General features: G+C 35.9%; 1 protein-coding gene across 15 annotated transcripts in view; it reads left to right on the top strand.

Moving 5' to 3' along the window:
• COL25A1 (collagen type XXV alpha 1 chain) overlaps positions 1-13083 on the top strand; it is a 308172-nt gene that overhangs the window by 184606 nt on the left and 110483 nt on the right. The window lies entirely within an intron of this gene.

A 13083-nucleotide genomic window follows, 5' to 3' on the forward strand; every position in this document is an offset into this window, starting at 1 on the left:
TTTTTGTTGTTATTATTATTATTATTATTATTATTATTATTTAGCTATAAACTGGTAACCATTGCATAATTCAGTAAGACAAATATTTTCCAGGAGAGAAACATGGGGCCCCCCATATGGTTGTCTGAGTTCCCTCAGCTGTTTGACCAGATGGTGGGGTTGACAAAGTAGTACTGAATAAAGCAAATCTCCTAACTATGGCTTGAAACTTTGCCACCTAACTTTAAAGCAAGATAAAATAACTTAGCAAATGTGTAGCAAATGCAATACTTCAACTGCTTATTAATCACATACTAATAATGTTGCTATAATCCAGGCAGGCCTCAGTTATTTTAAATATTGCGCTGCTAGCTATTTTGATTAATTATACACGCTCCTTGAATTAGTTCTGCTTTATTTAAGAATAGTAGAACTTTGTCTTGTGAGTTGTAATTGAAGATGTGGAAATCCAGGGACCTAACTTCAGTTTCAATGTAGAAATAGACCAGCAAAGAGGTAGCATTTGGTATAGCAAAAACTACATGTAAATTATTTCAGTTGAGTGGTGTAGAAACGTGGAAGAGCAAAGAAACAGAGGAGGGAAAAAGCCAACACCAAATCCAAGTTTAGTGAAATCAATTGAAAAACTCTAATTTTTGTATGCCCAAGATGCAATGTGGAAAGTAAACTCTGGTTTCGGGGGCCATCATAGCAAAGTGAGGTGTCTGAACCAGAATTTCTGAGGGCAATTGCTGAAATTTCAGAATCAGAATTGCAAATTAAATCTTTACAGCCAATCTGGCTGACTTTTGTTGTTGTTTTGAAAGTTAATTTTTTCTTTAAGGAATGCAAGCATTTTCCTCAGATTGTTTGTTTCTTAGCACCCCTTTCTGCTGAAAGACAATTTTAGTGTTACAAACCCCTTTCACGCTCAGTCTGAATGCCTGGTATCCCTGCTGTAAGATTTTCTGATACCCTTCCTTGCAAAGTGCCAGACTCCATTTAATGTTTTGTATATAGTCCGCATGATATTTGAAATGACCATCCCCCCATAGTGCTCATGTTTCACAGTAGGCTCTTGATATGTGGCCTACACAGAGAGGTATCTGCAACCTCTGTGCTGTTGGCGGTCAATGGAGAGAGACACTGTAATTCTGTGTGGCACTCTTGCTCTGAACAGGCTCTGTTGAGGACCTGAGGGTGTTATGTGAGCCCGCAGGCTGCCCTGTGGTGGATGTTGACTTTGTGTAGCCACCCGTGTGCTTTTCCTCTGGGACTTGGTTCCCACCTCCCATGTTTCAGTCCCTTGGAGAGTGTATCTTGCTCAGCTCCTGTAAACAGCTTCTCAGTCTTTCAAGCTCATCTATCTACATGAAATGCCCTGAGGTAGCTGTAGGCTAAGTACCACAACTGAGATGGCAGTATTCAGTGCTGTTTCAAGAGCAAAAAGCAGAGAAGTCTTGTCACTATTGTAAAAGAAGTGGGGTGCAAACCACAGGAAAAAAACTCTAAAAATCCCAAAGGAAATTTTATTAACGTCTGCGCCCTGTATGTTTATACAGAAAACATGTGAGGTACCAGGACCCACAAAACTTAGGAGGAAAATTCCTACAACCTAACTTCACTACTTCCTCCCAGTGGAAAAGCTCACCTCTTTGCCATTGTCATCATTTCATTGTTCATTCTGAGCAACACTTACCATTACTCCAAATACCGCCTTTCCTTCCTTTCAACTCAAGATGCCCCTCTTATTGGAGGAGGATATGTACTCAGATGTTTTGACTGGCTGGATGAGTGCAGAAATAATTCTTGAAATGTGCAGGTGAGGAGTGATAATGGCATGAAACACTCAGAGTAAGATTCAACTCTAGAACAAGATGCCTAAAGCTAGAAGCTTGTGTGGTGGCGTTGACATGTGAGGTGTCTAAGCACTCCTTCTAGTTGGTGAAGGCTAAGTCAACACTCAGTGCACCTAGAGAGCTCTTCTGCTGATTGCAGCCTCCTGGGGCTCAAGTACATTGCCTGCCGACAGGCATCTGTGGCTGCATGAGAAAATTCAGGGTCTTCAGTGTAGTCTCTTGCAGCCATACAGAGCTGGAGTCTCCTGTTGGACCATTGTTGTATCTGTCAGTCATGTGCAGCTGTCCTGGATACCTAGGGAACCTCTCAAATGACACTAGTTGCATACACTCATGCTTCTTAATTACTCTGTAATCAGGATTATAGGCAGCTACTGAACCTAATAACCATTCTGCTGAATTGCTCTCTGGACTATGTTGACAATTTTTGCATTTTCAACAGCTACACGTAGGCTGTACATTTAGATGTCTTCCTCTTAAACTGAAACTTAGATCCAGATAACTTCCATAAGACTGATTTTTAAAATGTTTTTTGCAAGCTTTAGTTGAAAATCTTGAGATTTTTATAAAATGATTTTAAAGTATTATTAGAATCGCTTTACATACTGATAAAATAAGTCCAACTGTTTCCCATTAAAAAACTGTCTGCAGTAATTTCCCCATTCTTCTCTGTGCCCATGACAAATTTAAAATGGAAAGTATTGGTGGCCTTGGTTAAAGTAAGGGCTTCCTGGCTTCAAAGATCTCAGTTTCTGTGCTGATGAAAGAAGCACTTCGAAAGTTTTTGATGTCATAGCCATGTAAGTCCATGATAAGATCAAAGCTAAATTCCAATCCTTCTTACACTGAACATTTTATTAACACCTATTTTTTTGTTGTGTTTTTCAAAAAGGGCACAGTAAACTCACTCAACACATATGTAATTACTGGGTACAAATATATATTCATAACAGATGAGTAACACCTATCTTTATCTTTGAGTTTTTAGATTTTTTTTTCTTCAAAATACAACAAAAATATAATTTAATTTTCTGTTTTCCTGTTTTAAGTAAAAATAAGCTATACTACAAACCAGAAGCATTTTTTTCAGAAAAGCCTTATTGTTTTGTTGCATGTCTGAAAGGTAGAGACCATGATCATGAACTAAAAACTTTTTAGCATAACCTTTAAAAATAAAGTACATTCTTATGATTCTGGTTTTCTGTTTAAAAAAGAAAAACTGTTTCAGATTACATATAACTATGTTTGTAGAAAAGCAAATAATACAAATTCTAGTGTTTTGCTGAAATCTTAATTCTGACTTTTAAGTCACCTCCCAGAAATACATGTTTTTTTCTAATTTAGAATATAAATATATATTCAACTTGTACAGAAAGTTTTTTTTTTTTTTTTTCCCCACTAATAATGCACTAGTAATCTGTACAACGTAATTCTTACAATAAATCTCCTTTTTAGTGTAATGGTATGCATGTTCCAAAGAACAGATTTCAGCATCTCATCTAAAGCTAATTACGCGAGGAGTGTACTATCAAGGCAAAGAGAGAAGACTTGTCGTTCTTAACATCTTTGTAATTTAGAAGTTCATAAAATATTAGAAAACAGTGTATTTGGTATTGTGATGAAAGAAGACAACATGACCCTCTATGAAGTTATGCTGAAGTAAAAATGATCCCTGTACCAGTGTGGGGCAGGGGGATGTTTCAGTGTGACTCGCTCAGCTAAGTGTTTTCTTCCTCACCATAGTGTCCTCTCCTTAACCCATCTCTGGTGCAACATACTCTCTCATGTCAGCATACACGATCTTTCTATGTGGGACTTCGACATACAGCAGCCTCACAGATGCTTCTCCCTTGTCTTTGGCAGCCATTCAAATCTATGTTAGAAGTGGATAAAGTATTAATGATTGATACTTGTTTTCATGAGATTCTTGTTTTCCTGTGTGTGTAATGTTTGTGGAAGTGATGTTATTTCAGTCTGAAATTGTCCAGTGTTGCATACATGATAAAGGGCTACCACAGTAAGTGTATGTGTGTGTCTTTTCCAAAATTGAGCTTCAAGGTATGTGACTGGAGTAATTTTAATTTCTAAACTTTCATGGCAGAAACTGTGATTCATGGTTAGATGAACTTTTATTGGCTTGTACTGTCAAAAGAGTGGGTGGGAACCATTTTAACTTCGTTTCTGTTTTTTGTCAAGGCCTGAGTAAAATAGCCAGCAGGACGTAGGCCATAGTTTTGAGCTGTTTTGGATGGCAGCAGTGTACGTAAAGGTTCATCACTTTCTGGAGAAAACTGGGATGGTAGGGAGAGTCCTAGACCTTAGAGAGGAGGTGAGTATCTGACAGCAGGAAAGACTGGAAAGGGAAATGGACAGTTTTTTGCAGAGAAAACGTATTTTAAGTCCTGCTGAGTTTCTTCTTGAGTTTTGGTAGTTTGGATAGCCATCTGCACTCCAAGACTTGTGGAGTATTCCTCTAGTAAGTAAACATCATTCAATACTGTGACGTTTGATAAGGTAAAGTGATCTTGTATGTGTTTCAATAGCTTTTTAAACTGGGAGCAAGGTACACAATATGCTCTGTTGACTAATGCTGCAAAATGTTTTCTGCCTGTTTAGACCCTTGGACTTGGGGTCTTGTTTCTTTTGTCCTGATCACCATAAATTGAGGTTTAAGCATCTTCCTCGTTCCCAGCAGTTTGCCTTTAGGGATGCCTAGAGCCTCTCTTTCTTGTGTGGAGAGAGGGGGAAGGAGGCACTTATGAAGGACAGAATCAACAGGGGCCTGGAGAAATAGTGCATCACCTTGAGATACACAGTGTTGTAAAGTTACTGCTCCTGAGAGAAGCACAGTGATTTTATCCAGGCCATCAGCTGTTCGCGTTCTGGAGAATGATCTTGTAGGGTGTTTTGTCTTGTAGCAGCTGATAGCCTAAGCTCTTTTGTAAGCCTTTGATCCTGCTGAAGGATGAAATGACTCAGTTTAAATATGAAAATGCCATCTGCTTTTGAGTTACATGTTGCAGGTCGAATTTTGTCATCAAACTCTAACAGTTTGTTAACAAAGTACAGGTACAGTCACTCAAAGTTTTGTTTTTGTTTTGAAATTGCTCCAATAAATTTTGTGCATCTTGATTTCTTCTGTAAAACTGTAATTACTTATACAGAAGTCAGACTATGAGTTGGAAGTTTGTGTAAAATCACAGGATGTACCGTGTTTTTGTGATCCATCATTTAAAGGGAGCCAAGTACCATCCTTCGTCTAAAGACTTGGAATCAGTTTTTACTTCTTCCGAAGTGATTTTTAGCATGTAAATAGTGCAAAGAGCTACTGTGTTGCCCAGGTCCTGCATTAGGTATTACTGATGTCAGTGGGTGTTGAATATAGCAAAATAGAGTCTCTACATCATGTAGAGGCAGGTACTTTAAGTTAAGAAGGAAATGTATTTTCAAAGGGAATGAATGGTTTGTTTGACTTTCATAAAGAAGAATAAATACTGAAAGGGAGTAAATAACAGGTTTACTTGTCTTTTTTAAAAAAATTCTTCCTACGTGAGTTTAAAATGTGAAAACTTCAAACCTGCAAATATTCAAGTCATATTTTTCCTCTCAACTGCTGTTCTCAAGGCCAAACTAATTAGGTTGGCCTTTTTTTACTTCTGTAAGTGAAAATAAGATTAAGCTTAACCTGAGAGTTTGGGCTCATATACAACAGTAGAAATTAATGTAGAAAAATGATTATCTTCATCTAATGGCCAGGTAGACGCAGGAATACAGACAAATACAATATTCAAAAGTTTGTTTCTTACTTGAATCTATACCAATAAAAAGGCCAAATACTCGATCCCATTGCAGCTATTAAAATTTTGCTATCGTTTTTGAGATCAAAAATTAATCTTAACTATGAGCATCACATAAATTAACAAGCTTGTACTAAGTCTCATATGTATTTAGCAGTCAGAACTTTACCATTTGTTTACTGCTTTCCTTCCTTTCTAAAGCTGTAATAGAACTCCTGAAGAGTAGTGAAATTGCGTGATCTTCTCAGGGAACAGCCAATATTGACTTGTGAACCTGAGGATACAAGTGTCATCATCATGGCCTTTCGTTTATGTTAGTTTCCAAATAAAAAGCAAGGATTTAGTTCTCATCTCTCATTAGTTTTATAACTGTATGGCTCAGTCATTTTGAACCACATCAGAGAACGTAGGAGGAGAAATCATGCTCAAAATTTCTTGTTTACTGTGTCTGACGCGTACATAAATGTTTATGACCCAAAAGAAGAAATTATCTTCCCATATGGAATTAATGTATTTAATTGCTTTTTAAAGTATGTTGCTTTCTCAGTTTTGATAAAGCTGAAGTTAATTTTGTTGAAATGAATTGACAACAACAGTAAGCACTTTTAAAATACAAAAATCTCTTCCATTTCCCCTCTAGACTTATGTGTGTGTGTAAACCAAGATAGCTATGAATGTTAAATGCTTTTGCAGCTAAGCAGATGTCATTACTGCAAATAAGCGGATTCTTTGCTTTGTGGAGAAGAAAGCACAAAATTGGCAACTCAGAGGCAAGTGATGCTGGGCTATCAGTTGCACCAAGGAAGCACCCCACATACTTTAAAAAGGCTGAGGTGAGTAAGTTCCAGACATCAACAAGCCAAATTCTTGGAGTACTGGATATTGTGCTCAGCTTCCAACATGTTTTTTTACTTTCTTTTTCCACCCTTTTGCCAGGATTTGCAAAGGAGCCTCTAATGGCAGATTAATGACTTCCCTATAGTACCCTGCTAAGTGAATTTAGCTTGGGAAAATACAGACTTGTTAGAGCTGTGTTCATTGAATGTCAGATGGTGAAAGTGGAGGCCAGGCTCCCATCCCAACTGTGCTACGGTGTTCTTTTACCTACTCTGATAAGCATACTTTAAAGTTACAATTTCAGTAACTATGTCTGGAAATGTTGCGCTGAAATAGCAAGAAGTTCAAATGTTCCATGGCATTTCCTGGAACTGGTAATTTATTTCAGGTGTTTTTGTTTGTTTGTTTTTCCTGATTCTGAGGCGGGGGGGAAGGCAGATTTGAAATCTTTCAATTTAGCAATTATGCAGTTAAATTAGGTTTTGATTATCCATAAGCAAAAAATATGAATATGTATTCTGTAGAGAGGGCTCTTCATGCGAGCTAATGTCAGCTCTGGATGTCCTCATTAAATAGGTTCTGTTGTTATTAAGGTTTCTTCTTTTTCAAAATTTGAAGAACTCCTTCCAGAGTAGCTTTATGAGCTATACGAAGAAAGTGAGGAGGATGAATTCTTGGAACAGTCAAGATGGTCTCAAAATTTTAAACTAATTCCCTCATCTCGTAGTTCACATAATGACCATTCGTGGTACTGTTACTTTGAAAATCCAAATCATAGATTAAATAAACAAAAGAAAACATAAAACCTCTAAAAGGAAACATAAGAGAGACCTTTTCATTTGTAGGGTGTTACCAACATTTCCTTATGGTGGCGTCATTAATTTCTGAAAAGAATTGGTTTTATTTGCTTTACTAAAGTAAGGTCTACTAGTCACTTTACTAAAGTGAAGGTCTACTTCACTTGTTGCATATGTTAGCATAAATGCTGTGAGGAATCACACTTTAGCATTCCACTTACCCATCTAGAAGCTGCAGCTGTTACCAAGGCATACTAGATCTTCTGATAGTAAGTGAAGAACTGTGAAGCAAAAATGACATGTAATCCTTAATTTGGTGTAGCATTGCTTAGCTTAGCAGAGTACATATGAGTACAAAAACACAATTGCAAGCCTAGTATTGTGGTTCCAATATAAGATGTACAAAGAGTTGTCAAAATATAATTAAGAACTCTGAAATATTTCCTGTATTCCTAAATCATTTCTTTATCAAATGACCTTTGTATTTTCTTCATGCTATTCTACAGATGGCAGAAATATAGGAGTGTTCTGTGTTTTATTAGGAATTATGTCAAAGCAAAATATTGCACTGTGTTCAGGGATATTATATAGTATTTTACTATCCTGCTGCATGTGTTTTTAATTCAATATTAACCTCCTACTGGTTTATTGTTTTTACTGATCATCATGCTGTATTCAGCTTTGAATTCCAGTTCAACTTTTTGCAGATCCCAGTAGACTCGATAGTGTTAAGAAATGAAATGAAGAATTATAGAAAATATGTATTTCATCAACCTTATCATGACTTAAAGATACTCCTATGATATCGAAGACCTTATTTTGAAAACCCCGTGAAAGTCTATCAGAGTTTCCTTGATTAACTATCAGTACAGAGCCCTGGTGACTTTCTTTGGTGGAAGTTGGAAGTTCTGTGAACTGGAGCAGACTTGAGAGTTTTGGACTTCAGACTTCTAGCTGAAATTCTGTTTTCAGATTTTGGAATTTAATATTTCTATTACTCTGACAGTACTGTGGTTGTGTGTGTGTTTTTTTTTTTTTTTTTTTTTTTTACCAGTTTATTCTGTCAGAAGCTTAAAAATTTGATTGTTTTTTTCCATTACAAACTGATACACTTGTCAATTGAAATTTGACTATAAGCAGCCTTAGATGTTAGCAGAAATGTTTCAGGTTCTTATTGATGGGGCTGGCATGAAGAGCTGTGACGATGTGCTGTTCTTTTATATAAGTATGAGCCAGTTTTGGAGGATAGAGAAGAAAAAATAGAAAAAGCAGCAATTACTTCCGTTGAAGTGTCTTATGTAACTTTAGTAATGTTATTAATCATAGCATGGAAGTTGCCATTCTCTTTGTGAGCTTTAATCCAGAATTCTACATGTGAAAAATGCTTAAGCTGTCCCTGCTATAGCACTGAAGTTCCCAATAATCTTTTTTGCTGAGATCAATCAGTAACATCCAAGAGTTGTGAGCTGCTGAGAAACATGTAAGAGAATCATGTATTTTCAGAAATACAATCCAGTTATATGCACAGTATGTCTGTTAGTGATCATTTGCCAAAAAGAATAAATATCCATTTATATATATATATATACATATGTGTGTAATTTCCCCTGAAGATGTTCTGAATTTTGCAGACCGAACTATTAGTCTTGAGGAAAAAAATGTTTTGTTTTTCATAAACTTTATGTTGTCTTAAATTGCTTCCTGTATAAAGAAAGACGGTGCCAGCCTTAAAGGTTACAAAAATATCTTTGGTCATCTCACTTTTATATACAGCTATGTATAAATATATGTGTATGTTTGTAGTTGATATAAAAATTCCTTTGCATTTACTCAGTTTCAGCTCAAACTTTACAAATCTGAACTGTTCTCAAAATAGCTCTATGAAGGAAGTCATTGTAGTTTTCCCCTGGTTTATATGAGGAAATTGAGAATGAGAAATGAAAAGCTTAGTTCTTCCACTAGCATTTGTCTTATTTTAGTATGTACGTTATTTTATATACTAATTTTATGTGCCTCTATATACTCATTCAGTTCAACTAAATTAATCTGTGATTAAGGGTGGACACATCCCCATCAAGGTTTAAGCTATGACGTAATGTCAAAGTCCTTGCCTCTTTCAGCATTGAGTTGTAGCTCGGATAGTTTGGAGACGTCTGCAGTGACCTAGTACTTACAAGTTGCCTCAGATGGATTTGTGCAGTGTAGATTTTATCATTATATTTGTCAGGTAGTTCTTGCAAAAAGGTTTGTTTGGGTACCCAGGGAGCCTGTGATGTGGCTGGTAACAGAGGAACAATTTGAGGGACTACAGGATGTGTGAGGTGGAGTAGGAAAGGATGAGATCCTCAGGGAAATGTATGTTGGTATTTCACTTAAATACCTTTTTTTTTTTTTTTTTTTCCAAGCTTTAGCATACCCTCTGGTTAAAAAGTTACCAAGGTTGTGAAATAATTTCATTGCTCTTAAGCTGTTAAGGTTATGTTGCATTCTCAGAAGCCTTTCAGTATCCCTTGGGCAATATTTTACACAGCAGTGTCTTTATACTAATATTTTATTGCCATTGTCCTTCTAACCATTCATGATTTAAGTAATCTAACACACTATTTTTTTTAACAATAATATTTTATAGTAGAGTTTGTAGACAACACCAAATATATATATATATATTTATATATACATATAAATCTTTCTTTGGCATTCTATTACCTTGAAAGAACAAATGTATCTTGTGTTGAGTAGCAAAGTTTGGAAAAGAAAAAAGTGTATACACAGGATGAAGTGCCTTTGAAAAATTCATTGAAACTCAGGACAATCACTACTGAAATAAATGCAGGTACTTTGGGTTCACTGCAGTGAACGGAAGAATGGAAATGACCTCACTTGTTTTTTACATTTTTATTTTTATTTTTAATCTGTATTAAAAATCTTTATGCTGAAATTTAGTGTTGAAATACAGCAAATGTATGTTGGCTACAAAACCTTACTTGTGAGCTACCCAGTTTTTGCTCAGTTATACAAGTTCAGCCTTTGCTTACTTTAATGTAAATATGCTTTGATATGGTAGCAAGTGTGAGCTGAAATTCTTCAAAAACGATACCAGACTTTTAGTAATAAATTCTTTGAATATATTCTTAGTCTTTTAATAATGAATTTAGGGTTGTTTTTAATTCCTTCCAGGTAGAGAAAAATGGCAGAGTAGGGGAATTTATGGAAACAGAATGAAATGTGTATGGGTCGCATCAAGTTATTTCTTTCCTTGAATTGTTTTGCTTTTATTTCACTGTCTGCTTGTTTATGACTTTTTTTGTAGACTCCCTACAATACGTAGCATCTGTTAATAAAATACATAAATCTCCTTGACCCTGTTGCTGTTCAAAGGATGATCTGCCTGCTATATATTTTCATGCTATGTATCTTCAAAGTAGTAATGGAAAGAGTAAAGATGATAGATCCACAAGGTTAGGGAGCTTCTAAGACACACAGTGACTTCAATGACCACAAGTCCTTTTCTTGTAGGTAGTGACTGGCAGTGGTGAATCTCTATTGCTTTGAAATTCTCCCCTTCCCTTATTTTCTTCTTTTGTCTGGTTTCTTCAAAATACTTGAAGCTCAGCCTGTTATCCTCATCAAAAAGGTTCTTTTAAGTTGCACAAAAAAGACCAAATGGCCAAAAGACACTGTCATTTCAGCTGAATTATCTATCAGTCTGCTAAGTAACCAAGGAAGCACCAGAGGTCATTGAATTATAGAAGCCACTGTTCATGTTTTAGGTGGAAAAAAAAATGAGAAAAAAAAAAAAAGATAGAAATGTTAGAATGTGAACTACTGTTCCTGAAAATAACAGGAAGTTGTTAACTCCCTGAAAGGAGCTGCTTTCTTTCTACACTTCTAGGAATAAATGATAGAGCTGGCTTATAGAAGTATAAAAATATTTAATGGTCTATTTTTTTATCTAAAAAATCTGGAAAAAAGATTTCATGACTTTGATTGGCAGGAAGTATATATTTTTCTCTTTAATTTCTATTGTGTTGCGAAAGAAAGCCAGAATATACTTCCACAATCCCTGTAGTTTTATAAGCCCTAAATTCCACTCAACTGTATTGGTCTTCCTTACAAGTCTTTTTTTTTTTTTCTTTTTGTTTTAATTATTGTTTTTTTATTGTTTTTCCAAGTTTTTTGTTTGTTTGTGGGGTTTTTTTTGAGCATGTTAATTGCTTCCATAAAGCAGAATGTTTTGATCGGCTTCAAGGCATCAGTAGGTAACATGTCTGCTTAGGCTGGGGGCCAGATGGATATCCTACCTTTTGAGCAAAATAGCTCTGTATTGGTACAGTCTACTTATGGGCTGCTTACTGATAAAGTCCTCACAGGCGAGTGCAGAAAACTCTTCTGAAGTTGTACCATGCTATTGCTTTTCTAATAAAAGGGAATAATAGGGGGGTAAAGCAGGTCTAGTTATTTATTCTCCTTTGTTTCATATCCCTTTTAATGTTCAATGCAAAATAAAAGGTGTGAAGTCTGTGGCAATAAAAACTGTTTATAGCTATAACTTCTTTCCCACTTCAGTAGTTTGACACAACAATAAATGCAATTCTTCTGAGGAAAAGGTGAAGCAATCTACTTTGAAAACTGTTTGCACTCTAGTTATTTTTATTGTAAAATTTGCAAAAAAAAAAAAAAAAAAAAAAAAAAAAGGCAGCCTTTCATTCTTCTTTGTCTTCCTGTCTCCCAAGCATGCTGGTTTATAGTTGCTTAATCCATTGCTCCTTGAATTCCTGTGGGGTCATTTCTGTTGACTTCAGTGAATATTTACTGCTGAAAGTAAAAGACCCTAGTCAACTGCACTTTGTCTTGTTATTGAATGTTATCAGCTATTGAACTTCTATCAAGAAGCCCATGATTTCTCATAAATATTTTAATCTATTGATAGCAGACTCCTTTTTGCTTATTTCATAGCTACCATGATATATGTTGTTTTTCTGTCATGTCTGACATAAACACTCAACTACCAAGTGTTTGCTCAGATAAAAAAGCGGTCTTGTATCTAAATTCCACCACGAGCATGCTCACTTGTGCGGACATGTGCACACAAGTACACATTGCTGTTGGAGAGGATATAGCAGAGATACAGAATTAATCTACTTTTTAGTAGTCTCATGTAGGATGGATCAAGACCCCAAGTGTCTGTTCTTAATGAAACAGCGAATGGAAGAGGAAAAAGAAGTTGGGAGGCACTGTGAAGGTCAAGGAATGCAGAGCAGCCTACCTGAGATACTGGAGAATGAGTTAATCTTAGTCATACTATAAGATGGCATATGATGCTTTTTCCAGTCTAACGTGGGTGTGTAATGAAACAGGGATCTTGTGGAGTATCAAGAAGGAGGCTCAAACCAATCCATATCAAACACAGGTCTCATTTTGGGGTTGTTTCATAAACCAAGGATTGAACACTGAAACTGGTATTTTTTTAATTTATTTTTTATTTTTTTGAAAGCTTTTCTACCATAGGTTGAACTCCAAAAAATCCTGAAATCATTTTGTAAATAGCAAATGTACCAGTAATACTAACAAAAGCTAAGTGTTCAGTTTGAGGAATTTTGATTCTGCAGGGCACACATCAGTTGTATTTTCAAATGCCTTCCTGCAATTATGAGGGCTAGCTAAAATTTGCATGTTTCTGTCTTTGATGTAAGCCCAGGTTATATGTCCACATCTTCCTTGCACCTCTGGTGTTATGGAGAACAAATTCTCTGTGTTTTCTTATAAAATGAGAGCCTTGGCACTGTTAGATTTTCTTGTCTGTGTTTTTATGTG

This window comes from Cygnus olor, chromosome 4, assembly GCF_009769625.2.
Source record: "Cygnus olor isolate bCygOlo1 chromosome 4, bCygOlo1.pri.v2, whole genome shotgun sequence".
Taxonomy (NCBI): domain Eukaryota; kingdom Metazoa; phylum Chordata; class Aves; order Anseriformes; family Anatidae; genus Cygnus; species Cygnus olor.